Here is a 16,932-nt window from a genome sequence, read left to right as displayed (position 1 = left end):
CTATGTGTGTAAGAAATGTGGTAAAGTATTCACTCTTATTTGTTCCCTTTAACTACATGGAAGAACTCACACTGGCCCAGTGTGGTGACTTACATCTGTAATCCCAGCACTTTGGAAGGCCAAGGTAGGTGGATCACCTGAGGTTAGGAGTTTGAGACCAGCCTGGCCAACATGGCAAAAGACTGTCTCTACTAAAAAAATACAAAAATTAGCTAGGCATGGTGACGTGCACCTGTAGTCCCAGTTACTCAGGAGGCTGAGGCAGGAGAATCGCTTGAAACTGGGAGTGAGCCAAGATCATGCCATTGCATTCCAGCCTAGGTGACAGAGCAAGTCTCCATCAGAGGAGAGGGGAGGGGAAGGGAGGGGAGGGGAGAAAAAGAAAAGAAAAGAAAGAGAAGAGAACTCATACTGTAAAGAAACCTTATAAAAGTAAGAAATGTCATCAAGCTCTCATCCTTAGATGTTTAGTTCCAGGAACCAACTCTCATACAGCCTTTCTCAGTTGAGTTTCTATCACTTACAACTGAAAGAATTCTGGCAATGGGCTATAATACAACTATCAAAAGAATAAGGTGGATTTGTATGTATAGACATATTTTTCTGCACTATATTAAGGGAAAATAGCAATAGCAATTTTCAGAGCATTGGTATATTATGCCTGTTTTGTTGTTTTTAAAAGATATATATTTTTCTATTAATAGTGAGAACTGGAAAAAGAGAAGAATGTTCATTTCAACACATATAAGACTTTAAAACATATATACACATACATATATATTTAATCACAGAATAAAACAAAATGTTATAAAATTAAATGCTATGCATAAATTTTGCATCAAAGCCCAATTATCAAAATTTATTTCAGCTCAATTTCCATAAAAGCCTATGGAATGTACTTCCTAGGAAGGAATAAGAATAAAAATAGCAAACTGAATTACAAAGAAACATGAATGACATGGCTCTTATGAGCTCATTAGTGTTTTATAGAACTCTCTTCAATCTCCCTCTGAAAAGCAAAATCCAGAAAATGGTTATTTCACCATCCTTCTACAACTCCAGAAAAGTGAAGTATACACACTTGAAATCAAATGATTTCTGGACAGTTTATAAAAATATATTCATGTTACTATCTATGGTGCAAAAAACTGAGGAATGGAAATACATCTGAAGAAGCTGAAATAAAATACTCAAATCAAGGTATAGAATTTTGCTACCTGTCATAAATTCAAGGTCACACAAAGGGTGGACCATAAGGATAGGACACACGATTAGTCAACACAGAAGGCTATCCTTTTTCCACATCAGTGTTTTCATCTCAAATATCAAATCCATACCCTTCTAGAGCACTCCCTAAATTCCCTATGCTATACCATTTGAGATGTTTAACGCTCCATGATTGAGGCAAAATGTATTGCATATAACTTAAATAAGAACAAAGAAGGCCTACTCATTATAATGAATCATGTGAATAAAAATTAATATAAGCTTAGATTTAAGCTAAAATAGAAATAAAATCTGAAAAATTCCATGTTATAAAAAGGAACAAGGAACGTATTAATGTTACTAACTTATCTACAAAATCTAAACTAAGATAAAGTAGAAATTAAATTGAAAAATCAATGTGATTTGGGAGGCCGAGGTGGGTGGATCACCTGAGGTCAGGAGTTTGAGACCAGCCTGGCCAAAATGGTGAAACCCCGTCGGTGGCTCAAGCCTGTAATCCCAGCACTTTGGGAGGCCGAGACGGGCGGATCACGAGGTCAGGAGATCGAGACCATCCCGGCTAACCCGGTGAAACCCCGTCTCTACTAAAAAAATACAGAAAAACTAGCCGGGCGAGGTGGCGGGCGCCTGTAGTCCCAGCTACTCGGGAGGCTGAGGCAGGAGAATGGCGTGAACCCGGGAGGCGGAGCTTGCAGTGAGCAGAGATCCGGCCACTGCACTCCAGCCTGGGCGACAGAGCGAGACTCCGTCTCAAAAAAAAAAAAAAAAAAAAAATACAAAAATTAGCCAGGCATGGTAGCAGGCACCTGTAATACGAGCTACTCGGGAGGCTGAGACATGAGAATCACTTGAACCCAAGAGACTGAGGTTGCAATGAGCCGAGATCATGCCACTGCACTCCAGCCTGGGTGACAAAACGAAGCTCCATCTCAAAAACAAAACAAAATAAAATAAATACAAAAAAAAATAGCTGGTCATGGTGGCGGGCACCTATAATCCCAGCTACTCAGGAGGCTAAGACAGGAGAATTGCTCGAATTCAGGAGGCGGAGGTTGTAGTAAGCCGAGATAGCACCACTGCATTCCAGCCTGGGTGACAGAGCAAGACTCCATCACAAAAAAAAAAAAAAAAAAAAGTGTTGTGTTTTTTTTTAAGTTGAATAATTGGTTTTTATCTTAAGGCATCACATCTAGAGGCAAAAATTTTAAAAAAGAATAAAAGGTTTTAATATCAACATTTGGCTGAAACTGATGCAGAAATGAACATTACTTTTTGAACCTCTTTGCAACAAGATTTTTTTTTAAGTAAAAATACCTTTCAATGATCAAATAATAAATCTAACATAAATCCTACATTTAGTAGCACCCAAAAGAACAGAATTATTTTTTTACTCAAATTTAAAAAACAAACATAAGCACACTTAATGGGAAAAAATGTAATACTCTTTCTAAAGCATGAAAACAGATACCAAATACCATGTGTTCTTCAATGGACCACAAATGCTACACTGACACTATGGCCCATAGTGGGTTTGAAAAGATATAACAAGATTCAATTTTGTTATTTCATCACTATAATTTTAATCATTAGGCATATAAATGTCACATACAGTTTTTAAAATATAAATATTTTTAAAAGCTGTGTTTTACAATATGATACCAAGAACACACAGCAAATACAGTTTGTACAGTTAATCATTTTGCCTATGTCAGTAATATAATCAGAATACTGCAATGGTAAGAGAAAAATGCTTTTTTTTTTTTTCTTGAGACAGGGTCTCACCTCACTGCAGCCTCAACCTCCTGGGCTCAAGGATCCTCCAGCCTCAGTCTCCTGAGTAGCTGGAACTACATGCATGCACCACCACACCCAGCTAATTTTTTTTTTAATTTACTTTTAGTAGAGACAGGGTCTCACTATGTTGCCCAGGCTAGTCTCGAACTCCTGGGTTCAAGTGATCCTCCTGCCTCAGCCTCCCAAGGTGCTGCGATTACAAGTGTGAGCCACAACCTGGTCTGAAGAATACCTTGTTTTTAATCATTCCCATTCAGCAATAGTAAAAATGTTCTATGTACAACACTGGCTCTGAATAACACATTTCATTTCTGCTTCAAACTTCCTATGCTGTCTATCACTGTTTTGATGACTGCATAGCTCAACAGAAAAATGCATCCCATTGACAGTCTCAATAATAAGTCTGATTAGGCAGATAAATTCCCAATCATAAAAGCTTTTAAGACAAGTATTACACAAATACAAGATGGAAATCAGACTCACTGTAATTGGGATGAAAAGGCAACTCTAAGAAGAACCCTGTACATACGACATCTATTGCATTTTTATGCACTAGTCTTACATTCCCTTCCTTTCTTCCTCATCTTTGAAGTGCTAAAGGTAATTACACTAAAAAGTTACTACCAGGCTTAATATGAGAGAACCATGTGTACAAGAAAGCAAGACTTTCAGATAAGCAATCTCCAAATATTTTCTATTTTATATGCATTTATGATTTTTCTTATAAAGAGGGAGTGTTTTATGTGCAACACCTGCAAATGGAAATAAATCTACCTTTCACTCAAGCCCAAATAATCAAATATAAAACACAGACATTAAAGCAAACTACAATGGCAGCAGTGATTCTTAGGGCAGCATGTGCAAAATCCAGTCTTTTGCTACCTACTTACATCACTGTGGTCAGAAAAGAAATGTACCAAAACTACCTTTCCCATTCCACTTGAACTGGTTCCCCACAATCCCAACAAACATCTCCTGTGACATTAAGTTGTCATCAGCTTGAGTGATCCCCAGTTCACTCAACCTTTTCTTCTTAATCTGGCCTTTTTGTGTGGAGGCAGCAATTAGTTCATTTACAATTTCACAATTTCCCTCGACTTGCTCAGAAAGGTCAGTTCTTGCATAAAGCTCCATTTTACCAGTTGCACACTGCATCAGCTCTTCTAGATCCACTCCTTCAGTCACATCTGGCTCTCCACTTGTCTGAATTTTAAGTGCTTTATTTTCTGGAGAAACAAACAAATAATAACAAAGTTAAATACACAAGCTAACCCAGCTAAAACATGTATTTCTACACAGTCTGTTAGAGCTTTCAGGTTTTTTTCAGCAAAGGATTTCTGCTGTCCTCTAACTGGATTTTACAAATTGTTTGCCATAAGATTCTCAACAAGCAGCTGCCTTGCTTTCTATGCCAAGGTTCCCTGAACCTCAGGCAGGATCAACAATTTTGAACTCTTCCTTCACCCTTTTCATCCCAGAATCACTTTTACTCAACAGACATTTCCTGGATAGTTACTATCTGCTAAGCACTGTGTCAGGAGCTAGGATGCAGACTGATAAGATAGCGCCACTTTTCTAAATGAAGTCCCAATCTAGCAGCTAATTCTAGATAGGCCCCATGATCCCCACCCCTGGGATTACTTTCATGGCTATAAAATGGCAGAAGAATTTTGCATTGTAATTTTACAATGTAATTAAGATTGCTAATCAGTTTTCTCCAGCTGGTTGCAAAAGAAGAAGTCAAGAGAAATTCAGAGCATGAGATTTGCCTTGAGGGATGTTCTCTGTTGCTGAGGTGGGGGGACCACAAGGCAAGAACCTGAGAGCAGGCTCTAGGAGCTGAATGCCAGCCCCAGCAAACAGCCAGCAGCCAGCAAGAAAATGGAGACTTCAGACCCACGAGCTAAAGGAATGAATTCTGCCAATGAACGACATGAATGCATCTGGAGGCAGAGTCTGCCCCCAGAGCTTTCAGATGAGTCCTGCCCAGCTGACACCTTGATTTTACTTTTTTGAGACCTGTGAAGAAATAAAGAACTTGCAGAGATGTAACTGGAGCGGATCCTGAAGGATGACAAGGACTACCCTTTAAACTCTTTCAGCCTGAAAAAGCTGATTAAATAAATAAACTGCTTTAAACTTTCCTCACCTACATCAAAGCTTGATAGTGATCTACCTCATAGCTTGAAGTTCACAGATTTCCACTGAGTTAGTTCCCCTTTGCTGCCAAGAACGGCAGGTGACAGGAAGGCATTTACTTCCACCAATAAAAACAGAGATAAACTCCACTATCCCCTCCAGGAAATGCAGCCTGCAACCTGGTACATTCATTTCACTGCCTCCAGCCTTAACAAATGCCAGTAGGAGTGACTGTTGCTATCACACACCCACCATAGCATCACACACCCACCGTTGCTATCACATACCCACCGTTGCTATCACACATCCACCCTCATTGAAAGCTAAGCATGATAAGGGAACTGCACAGAAACCACAACATCAAGATTTTGAATGACAGTTGAACTAGTTGACCTTGAGAGTTTCTTTCACATTCTATAATATCATGGCTTTATCAAGGTTCTCTCTCTCTGTCTGCCCAAGCAAATCCCAACAACCTTTTTTAAGGAACAGAGGAAGACTCAGATCCTTAATCAGCATTTAATGCTGAAATAAATTATGTCTGGTTTTTATATTAAAAATTACTAAACATAGGCCGGGCGCGGTGGCTCAAGCCTGTAATCCCAGCATTTTGGGAGGCCGAGACGGGCGGATCACGAGGTCAGGAGATCGAGACCATCCTGGCTAACACGGTGAAACCCCGTCTCTACTAAAAAATACAAAAAACTAGCCGAGCGAGGTATCGGCGCCTGTAGTCCCAGCTACTCGGGAGGCTGAGGCAGGAGAATGGTGTGAACCCGGGAGGCGGAGCTTGCAGTGAGCTGAGATCCGGCCACTGCACTCCAGCCCGGGCGACAGAGCCAGACTCCGTCTCAAAAAAAAAAAAAAAAAAATTACCAAACATACCTTCAGTTCCATCTTCAGCATTTTCTTGCAGGTCAGAGAAGATTGTAGGTTTCACCAAGACAACACCATAACCTTCATTATTATGTATTATGTTATTCACCATGGATATCTTGGGAATGTCATAATGTTCATCTAAGAAGTCCTGTGACATTGAAAACAAATGTTTTAGGAACTGTCATATTCAACATTTCCTGCCTTAAAAATCTTCTTTATTCACACTATTCTAAAAATAAAGGAGAAAAGCTATGCTTCATCCCATGTTGTAGCACATTCTGAGCCCTTAGTGACACAGCTTTCCTCTGTCATTTCTGCAGATCTATAGGTAACAAAGCATTCTCACAAGAGATTCCAATCACTGACTACTGATATTATCAAAATGTGTATACTACTTGCTTTTCAAAACCAGAAAAACAGAACCCAACAATTTAATAAAGCATAATTTGTAGGTGAAGCCATTCTATCCGTTGAAAAGTGGGTGTTTTGGCCAATGCTCACCTTAATGAGGATCCCTTCCTTGCAGTGATGGATCCCATTGTCACTCAGGGTGCACTGACTCCCAGGGTAGATCTCTATACCGGCACCCTGTGAGTCACAGTTTGAGATAATGACAATCAGTTTTTAAAAGGCAAGACTGTAAGAGATTACTACAATTACTTCTTAGCCTTTAACACAGTACAAATGTACAGCACAAAGATAAAGTATTTTACAGGTAAGTGTTATCAGCCATTTTTAATCAACACTTCCATTTGTTCCATTTCTAGCAAGTTGTTGACAATTTATCACTTTCAAAACCACACACACACACTCACACATAGGCTAAGAGTGTCAACACTTGATTCTTGCTCTACTCTCTTTCATTCTAGATAAATGTTTTCTGATTCTGCCAAGAAAAAAAGTCATTAACAATTTTGTTGAAAGATGTACTTATTCAAAATGACCATTCTCTCAGATACTCAATTAGTTGGAGAAAAGTATTTGAATTTAGTAAAATATTGTAATTTGAGGATAGAAACAAGATCCCACATTTTCCAAAACGTGCCAGTTTTAAAATACCCCAACCCAACTTAAAAATCATTTCTATGAGTTAAACAGTGGCTTTCCCTACCACACACATTAACATCAGCAGCCAGTTCAAGCGTCATTTAAACAGAGTAACCAGAAAGATCAAACATGACACTATTCTCTCACACCTCATGGCACCAAAAAACATAAGAGTAGTAAGAATTTATTTCCCAATGCTATGCAAGGCACTCTGGAAACAAAAATGATTCATTCAAACCTCTATAGTTATTTCAGCAACCATTTGGGAATAATTTAACACACAACAGCATCGATGAAGAAGAGTTGCTATAACCATTGATAACACATCTACTGCATGTATGTTCAGTTAATTTTCTAGTAGCAGTAGTATTCCATGAGAAAACATTTATTATTACTTAACCCTGTACATGTGCCTGAATCATATGTATACACCAATCTAACTCTTCTGTAGAGAGGACTTTAAAAATGTGCTAATTGGGCCTACTTCTAGGAGATTTTCAGTTTGGGGTTATGTGCAAAAAAAGATTAGGGGTGATTACATTAAAAAATATCTACAGCAAGATAGTTAAAATTAAATATCAAACTATCAGGAATCACATAAAATTTGTAAAGGAGAACAATTTAAACCAGTAGTCATGTAGCAAATGAAAGTCGTATTCAAAATATGTTATGAAAAGGAACAGATAATTTGGCAATTAAAAAGTAACTGAGGAGCCTGCCACTTCTGGGATGATGGAGTAGATGTCCCTATTCCTCCTGCTAGGTACAACCAAAAACAGTGGGCATTATATATAAAATAAGCATAAGACTGAAAAGTGGAGAGAATAAGACAGACAAGCTAGGGACCTCAGGACCCAAGAAACAACACCAACACAGTGGTAAGTTCCTTTCTTTTTGCTTCATAATCCCTAGACTTGGAGTTGAAGAAGCCAGCAATCCAGTACACCAACAGACATACACTTAAAAAAAAGCTGCTGTAACAAAAGGACTAGGCAACCTAGAAAGACAGAAAACTTTTAGATAATAATAGCTCTATTCCAGGTAAACACCACAGAATAAAACAGCAGCCCCAATCTCACCCATGCCAGCAAAGGTCAAGAGAAAAACCTAAACTTTTGCCTCCTCAAGGATGTAACCAGGTACCCAACACCTTGACTGGGGCAGTACCAGAGAAGATCAAGCAAGGAGCCAGGACTTTCATCCCCACCAACCACAGTTGCAAGGCCCTCCCTGCAGCAGTGTCAGTGAAAACTGTATGAGGAGCCTGGACTTGTACCCCTACCTGGCAGGGCCAAGACAACCACTCCCTCCCTATTGGGGCAGTGTCAGAGCAGGCCTCATGGAGATTCCAGACTTTCACCATTGCCCAGTGGTAACAAGACCACTCCCATATATCACAGTGCCAGTGGAGACCATGTAGGAAGCTAGACCTCCCATCCCTACATAGTAGTAACAAGGAGCTCCCCAACCCAACTTGGGTATCAATGGAGGCCAAGTGGGAAGCATGACATCTACCTCTACCAGTAAAAAGACGATGCCCATCTACCCCTAACCCTGTCCCTTCTTGTAGTATATCAGAGAAGCCAAGTTAAAACAGAAGATCCAGATTCTCACAACATAATACAAAAATATTTGAAAATCTTGTGTCATACCAAGAATCAGGAAAATGTCAAAATGAATAAGACAATCAACAGATGCCAAAACCAAGATGTCAGAGATGATAGAATTAACTGACAGTGATTTTAAAGCAGCCATGATAAAAATGCTTCAATAAGCAATTATGAACACATAAAAAAAATGAAAAATGAAAGTCTCAGCAAAGAAGTAGATGATATAAAAAACCAAATGGAAATTTTAGAACTGAAAAATACAATAACTAAAATAGAAAGCTCAGCGGATGTGCTCAACAGCAGAATGAAAACAACAGAGGAAAGAATCAGTGAACTAGAAGACAGAACAATAAAATTTACCCAATAGCAGAGAAAACATACTGAAAAAGAAAAGTGAACAGAGCTCCAGGGGTCTGCTGGAATATAACAAAAGATCCAATATTAATGTCATCAGAGTCCTGGAAAGAGAAAAGAAAGATGGTGAAGCTAAAAACATACTTGAAGAAATAATGACTAAAAGCTCCCAAATTTGGCAGGATTTGGATAATAAGCCTACAGGTTCAAGAAGCTGAGCAGACACCAAACAGGATAAAGTCATAGAAATCCATGCCAAAATACATCATAATTAAAATAGTGTAAGCTAAAAACAAAAATCTTGAAAGCATCAATGAAAATTTTATGCCTTACCTATAGGAGAGCAAATGTGATTGACAGCATCAGAAACCATGGATGCCAGATGAAAGAGACAAAGTATTGTTCAAGGGCTAAAAGAAAAGAAATTGTCAACCCAGAATCTTACAACCAGTGAAAATATTCTTCAGGAACGAAGAGGAAATCAAGATATTCTAAGAAGAAGGGAAAATAAGAAAATTTGTCACCAGCAGACCTATCTTCATAGAATCACTAAAGGAAGTTATCTAAACAAAAATGATAAAAGAGAGGATCTTGGAACCTCAAAAAAAAAAAAAAAAACCTACACAGTAAGCAAAGATATAGGTAAATAAATACAGTAAGCTTTCCTTCTCTTGAGTGTTCTAAATTATGTTTGACATTTGAAACAAAAATCATAAAATTGTCTAATATGGTTCTAGATGTATGTACATAAGGGAAATGTTTAAGACAGTTATAAAAAGGAGATGGTAAAGAATAATAAAAGAAGGCAAAGTTTCTATACTTTCCTTGAACTGGTGACACCAGTAAACTGTTGGTACATACAATATAAAACCTAGAGCAACCACTAAAAAAGCTATACAAGGAGATATTCTCAAAAACAAATGAAATTCTGAAAAATATTCAGGTATCCACAGTTGGCAGAAAAAAAGCAAATCACGAAATGAAAAGCAGAACAAACAGAAAACACGAAATAGACTAAAAGTTTAACATTAATAGTTAAATGTAAGTGGTCTAATTATAATTAAAAGACAAAGACTGCCTAAGTGGATTAAAAACATGACTCAACTATATGCTGCCTACAACTCACTTCAAACAGAATATAGGCAAGTTGAAATTAAAACAATAGAAAAAGACAATGCTAAAGGGATCAATTTAACAAGAAGAGCTAACTATCCTAAATATATATGCACCCAATACAGGAGCACCCAGATTCACAAAGCAAGTCCTTAGAGACCCACAAAGAGACTTAGACTCCCACATAATAATAATGGGAGACTTTAACACCCCACTGTCAACATTAGACAGATCAATGAGACAGAAAGTTAACAAGGATATCGGGGAATTGAACTCAGCTCTGCACCAAGCAGACCTAATAGACATCTACAGAACTCTCCACCCCAAATCAACAGAATATACATTCTTCTCAGCACCACATCACACTTATTCCAAAATTAACCACATAGTTGGAAGCAAAGCACTCCTTAGCAAATGTAAAAGAAGAGAAATTAAAACAAACTGTCTCTCAGACCACAGTGCAATCAAACTAGAACTCAGGATTAAGAAACTCACTCAAAACAAAACTGCTCAACTACATGGAAACTGAACAACCTGCTCCTGAATGACTACTAGGTACATAACGAAATGAAGGCAGAAATAAAGATGTTCTTTGAAACCAATGAGCACAAAGATACAACATACCAGAATCTCTGGGACACATTTAAAGTGGTGTGTAGAAGGAAATTTATAGCACTAAATGCCCACAAGAGAAAGCAGGAAAGATCTAAAACTGACACCCTAACATCACAATTAAAAGAACTAGAGAAGCAAGAGCAAACACATTCAAAAGCCAGCAGAAGGCAAGAAATCACTAAGATCAGAGGAGAACTGAAGGAGATAGAGACACAGAAAAACCTTCAAAAAATCAATGAATCCAGGAGCTGGTTTTTTAAAAAGATCAACAAAATTGATAGACTGCTAACAAGACTAATAAAGAAGAAAAGAGAAAAGAATCAAATAGACACAATAAAAAATAATAAAGGGGATATCACCACCAATCCCACAGAAACATAAACTACCATCAGAGAATACTATAAACACCTCTAGGCAAATAAACTAGAAAATCTACAAGAAATGGTTAAATTCCTGACACAAACACCCTCCCAACACTAAACCAGCAAGAAGTTGAATCCCTGAATAGACCAAGAGCAGGGTCTGAAATTGAGGCAATAATTAATAGCCTACCAACCAAAAAAAAGTCTAGGACCAGATGGATTCACAGCTGAATTCTATCAGAGTTGTACAAAGAGGAGCTGGTACCATTCCTTCTGAAACTATTCCAATCAATAGAAAAAGAGAGAATCCTCCCTAACTCATTTTATGAGGCCTGCATCATCCTGATACCAAAGCCTGGCAGGGACACAACAAAAAAAGAGAATTTTAGACCAATATCCCTGATGAACATTGATGCAAAAATCCTCAATAAAATACTGGCAAACCGAAACCAGCAGCACATCAAAAAGCTTATCCACCACGATCAAGTTGGCTTCATCCCTGGGATGCAACGCTGGTTCAACACACGCAAATCAATAAACGTAATCCAGCATATAAACAGAACCAAAGACAAAAACCACATGATTATCTCATAGATGCAGAAAAGGCCTTCAACAACAGTCAACAGCCCTTCATGCTAAAAACTCTCAATAAAGTAGGTATTGATGAAACGTATCTCAAAATAATAAGAGCTATTTATGACAAACCCACAGCCAATATCATACTGAATGGGCAAAAACTGGAGGCATTCCCTTTGAAAACTGGCACAAGACAGGGATGCCCTCTCTCACCACTCCTATTCAATATAGTGTTGGAAGTTTTGGCCAGGGCAATCAGACAGGAGAAACAAAGGGGATTGAATTAGGAAAAGGGGAAGTCAAATTGTGCCTGTTTGCAGATGACATAAATGATTGTATGTTTAGAAAACCCCATCATCTCAGCCCAAAATCTCCTGAAGCAGATAACCAACTTTAGCAAAGTCTTAGGATACAAAATCAATGTGCAAAAATCACAAGCATTCCTATACACCAATAACAGACAAACAGAGAGTCAAATGATAAGTGAACTCCCATTCACAATAGCTTCAAAGAGAATAAAATACCTAGGAATCCAACTTACAAGGGATGTGAAGAACCTCTTCAAGGAGAACTACAAACCGCTGCTCAATGAAATAAAAGAGGACACAAACAAATGGAAGAACATTCCATGCTCATCATTAGGAAGAATCAATATCATGAAAATGGCCATACTGACCAAGGTAATTTATAGATTCAATGCCATCCCCATCAAGCTACCAATGACTTTCTTCACAGAATTAGAAAAAAACTACTTTAAAGTTCATATGGAACCAAAAAAGAGGCCACACTGCCAAGACAATCCTAAGCCAAAAGAACAAAGCTGGAGGCATCATGCTACCTGAATTCAAACTATACTACAAAGCTACAGTAACCAAAACAGCATGGTACTGGTACCAAAACAGAGATATAGACCAATGGAACAGAACAGAGTCCTCAGAAATAATACCACACATCTACAACCATCTGATCTTTGACAAACCTGACAAAAACAAGAAATAGGGAAAGGATTCCCTAGTTAATAAATGATGCTGGGAAAACTGGCTAGCCATATGTAGAAAGCTGAAACTGGATCCTTTCCTTACACCTTACAAAAATTAATTCAAGATGGATTAAAGGCTTAAATGTTAGACCTAAAACCATAAAAACCTTAGAAGAAAACCTAGGCAATACCATTCAGGACATAGGAATGGGCGAGGACTTCATGACTAAAACAGCAAAAGCAATGGCAACAAAAGCCAAAATTGACAAATGGGATCTAGTTAAACTAAAGAGCTTCTGCACAGCAAAATAAACTACCATCAGAGTGAACTGGTAACCTACAGAATGGGAGAAAATTTTTCCAATCTACCCATCTGACAAACGGCTAATATCCAGAATCTACAAAGAAGTTAAACAAATTTACAAGAAAAAATATCAAACAACCCCATCAGAAAGTGGGCAAAAGATATGAACAGACACTTCTCAAAAGAAGACATTTGTGCAGCCAACAGACACATGAAAAAATGCTCATCATCACTGGTCATCAGAGAAATGCAAATCAAAACCACAATGAGATACCATCTCACACCAGTTAGAATGGTGATCATTAAAAAGTCAGGAAACAACAGGTGCTGGAGAGGATGTGGAGAAATAGGAACACTTTTATCCTGTTGGTGGGACTGTAAACTAGTTCAACCATTGTGGAAGACAGTGTGGAGATTCCTCAAGGATCTAGAACTAGAAATACCATTTGACCCAGCCATCCCATTACTGGATATATACCCAAAGGAGTACAAATCATGCTGCTACAAAGACACATGCACACATATGTTTATTGTGGCACTACTCACAATAGCAAAGACTTGGAACCAACCAAAATGTCCATCAGTGACAGACTGGATTAAGAAAATGTGGCACATATACACCATGGAATACTATGCAGCCATAAAAAAGGATGAGTTCGGCCGGGCGCAGTGGCTCAAGCCTGTAACCCCAGCACTTTGGGAGGCCGAGACGGGTGGATCACGAGGTCAGGAGATCGAGACCATCCTGGCTAACACGGTGAAACTCCGTAATGGTTGAACTAGTTTACATTTCTCTGATGGCCAGTGATGATGAGCATTTTTTCATGTGTCTGTTGGCTGTATGAATGTCTTCTTTTGAGAAATGTCTGTTCATATCCTTTGCCCACTTTTTGATGGGGTTGTTTGTTTTTTTCTTGTAAATTTGTTTGAGTTCTTTGTAGGTTCTGGATATTAGCCCTTTGTCAGATGAGTAGATTGCAAAAATTTTCTCCCATTCTGTAGGTTGCCTGTTCACTCTGATGGCAGTTTCTTTTGCTGTGCAGAAGCTCTTTAGTTTAATGAGATCCCATTTGTCAATTTTGGCTTTTGCTGCTGTTGCTTTTGGTGTTTTAGACATGAAGTCTTTGCCCATGCCTATGTCCTGAATGGTACTACCTAGGTTTTCCTCTAGGATTTTTATGGTATTAGGTCTAACATTTAAGTCTCTAATCCATCTTGAATTAATTTTCGTATAAGGAGTAAGGAAAGGATCCAGTTTCAGCTTTCTACTTATGGCTAGCCAATTTTCCCAGCACCATTTATTAAATAGGGAATCCTTTCCCCATTTCTTGTTTCTCTCAGGTTTGTCAAAGATCAGGTGGCTGTAGATGTGTGGTATTATTTCTGAGGACTCTGTTCTGTTCCATTGGTCTATATCTCTGTTTTGGTACCAGTACCATGCTGTTTTGGTTACTGTAGCCTTGTAGTATAGTTTGAAGTCAGGTAGTGTGATGCCTCCAGCTTTGTTCTTTTGACTTAGGATTGTCTTGGAGATGCGGGCTCTTTTTTGGTTCCATATGAACTTTAAAGCAGTTTTTTCCAATTCTGTGAAGAAGCTCATTGGTAGCTTGATGGGGATGGCATTGAATCTATAAATTACCTTGGGCAGTATGGCCATTTTCACGATATTGATTCTTCCTATCCATGAGCATGGTATGTTCTTCCATGTGTTTGTGTCCTCTTTTATTTCACTGAGCAGTGGTTTGTAGTTCTTCTTGAAGAGGTCCTTTACTTCCCTTGTAAGTTGGATTCCTAGGTATTTTATTCTCTTTGAAGCAATTGTGAATGGAAGTTCATTCCTGATTTGGCTCTCTGTTTGACTGTCACTGGTGTATAAGAATGCTTGTGATTTTTGCACATTAATTTTGTATCCTGAGACTTTGCTGAAGTTGCTTATCAGCTTAAAGAGATTTTGGGCTGAGACAATGGGGTTTTCTAAATATACAATCATGTCATCTGCAAAGAGGGACAATTTGACTTCTTCTTTTCCTAACTGAATCCCCTTGATTTCTTTCTCTTGCCTGATTGCCCTAGCCAGAACTTCCAACACTATGTTGAATAGGAGTGGTGAGAGAGGGCATCCCTGTCTTGTGCCAGTTTTCAAAGGGAATTTTTCCAGTTTTTGCCCATTCAGTATGATATTGGCTGTGGGTTTGTCATAAATAGCTCTTATGATTTTGAGGTACGTTCCATCAATACCGAATTTATTGAGCGTTTTTAGCATGAAGGGCTGTTGAATTTTGTCAAAAGCCTTTTCTGCATCTATTGAGATAATGATGTGGTTCTTGTCTTTGGTTCTGTTTATATGCTGGATTATGTTTATTGATTTGCGAATGTTGAACCAGCCTTGCATCCCAGGGATGAAGCCCACTTGATCATGGCGGATAAGCTTTTTGATGTGTTGCTGAATCCGGTTTGCCAGTATTTTATTGAGGATTTTTGCATCGATGTTCATCAGGGATATTGGTCTAAAATTCTCTTTTTTTGTTGTGTCTCTGCCAGGCTTTGGTATCAGGATGATGTTGGCCTCATAAAATGAGTTAGGGAGGATTCCCTCTTTTTCTATTGATTGGAATAGTTTCAGAAGGAATGGTACCAGCTCCTCCTTGTACCTCTGGTAGAATTCAGCTGTGAATCCATCTGGTCCTGGACTTTTTTTGGTTGGTAGGCTATTAATTATTGCCTCAATTTCAGAGCCTGCTATTGGTCTATTCAGGGATTCAACTTCTTCCTGGTTTAGTCTTGGAAGAGTGTAAGTGTCCAGGAAATTATCCATTTCTTCTAGATTTTCCAGTTTATTTGCGTAGAGGTGTTTATAGTATTCTCTGACGATAGTTTGTATTTCTGTGGGGTCGGTGGTGATATCCCCTTTATCATTTTTAATTGCGTCGATTTGATTCTTCTCTCTTTTCTTCTTTATTAGTCTTGCTAGTGGTCTGTCAATTTTGTTGATCTTTTCAAAAAACCAACTCCTGGATTCATTGATTTTTTGGAGGGTTTTTTGTGTCTCTATCTCCTTCAGTTCTGCTCTGATCTTAGTTATTTCTTGCCTTCTGCTAGCTTTCGAATGTGTTTGCTCTTGCTTCTCTAGTTCTTTTAATTGCGATGTTAGAGTGTCAATTTTAGATCTTTCCTGCTTTCTCTTGTGGGCATTTAGTGCTATAAATTTCCCTCTACACATTGCTTTAAATGTGTCCCAGAGATTCTGGTATATTGTATCTTTGTTCTCATTGGTTTCAAAGAACATCTTTATTTCTGCCTTCATTTCGTTATGTACCCAGTAGTCATTCAGGAGCAGGTTGTTCAGTTTCCATGTAGTTGAGCGGTTTTGATTGAGTTTCTTAGTCCTGAGTTCTAGTTTGATTGCACTGTGGTCTGAGAGACAGTTTGTTATAATTTCTGTTCTTGTACATTTGCTGAGGAGTGCTTTACTTCCAATTACGTGGTCAATTTTGGAGTAAGTACGATGTGGTGCTGAGAAGAATGTATATTCTGTTGATTTGGGGTGGAGAGTTCTATAGATGTCTATTAGGTCTGCTTGCTGCAGAGATGAGTTCAATTCCTGGATATCCTTGTTAACTTTCTGTCTCGTTGATCTGTCTAATGTTGACAGTGGAGTGTTGAAGTCTCCCATTATTATTGTATGGGAATCTAACTCTCTTTGTAAGTCTCTAAGGACTTGCTTTATGAATCTGGGTGCTCCTGTATTGGGTGCATATATATTTAGGATAGTTAGCTCTTCCTGTTGAATTGATCCCTTTACCATTATGTAATGGCCTTCTTTGTCTCTTTTGATCTTTGATGGTTTAAAGTCTGTTTTATCAGAGGCTAGTATTGCAACCCCCGCTTTTTTTTGTTCTCCATTTGCTTGGTAAATCTTCCTCCATCCCTTTA

At 38.4% G+C, this 16,932-nt stretch overlaps 1 pseudogene; it reads right to left on the bottom strand.

The window, feature by feature from the left end:
* Positions 1-3,075: 3,075 nt before the first annotated feature.
* LOC103233516 (SHC SH2 domain-binding protein 1-like) overlaps positions 3,076-16,932 on the bottom strand; it is a 632,774-nt pseudogene continuing 618,917 nt past the window's right edge.

The sequence above is a fragment of the Chlorocebus sabaeus genome, chromosome 5 (assembly GCF_047675955.1).
Source record: "Chlorocebus sabaeus isolate Y175 chromosome 5, mChlSab1.0.hap1, whole genome shotgun sequence".
NCBI classification, from domain to species: Eukaryota; Metazoa; Chordata; class Mammalia; order Primates; family Cercopithecidae; genus Chlorocebus; species Chlorocebus sabaeus.
The sequence above is the reverse complement of the archived record's forward strand: the minus strand, read 5'-3'. Positions and strand labels throughout refer to the sequence as shown.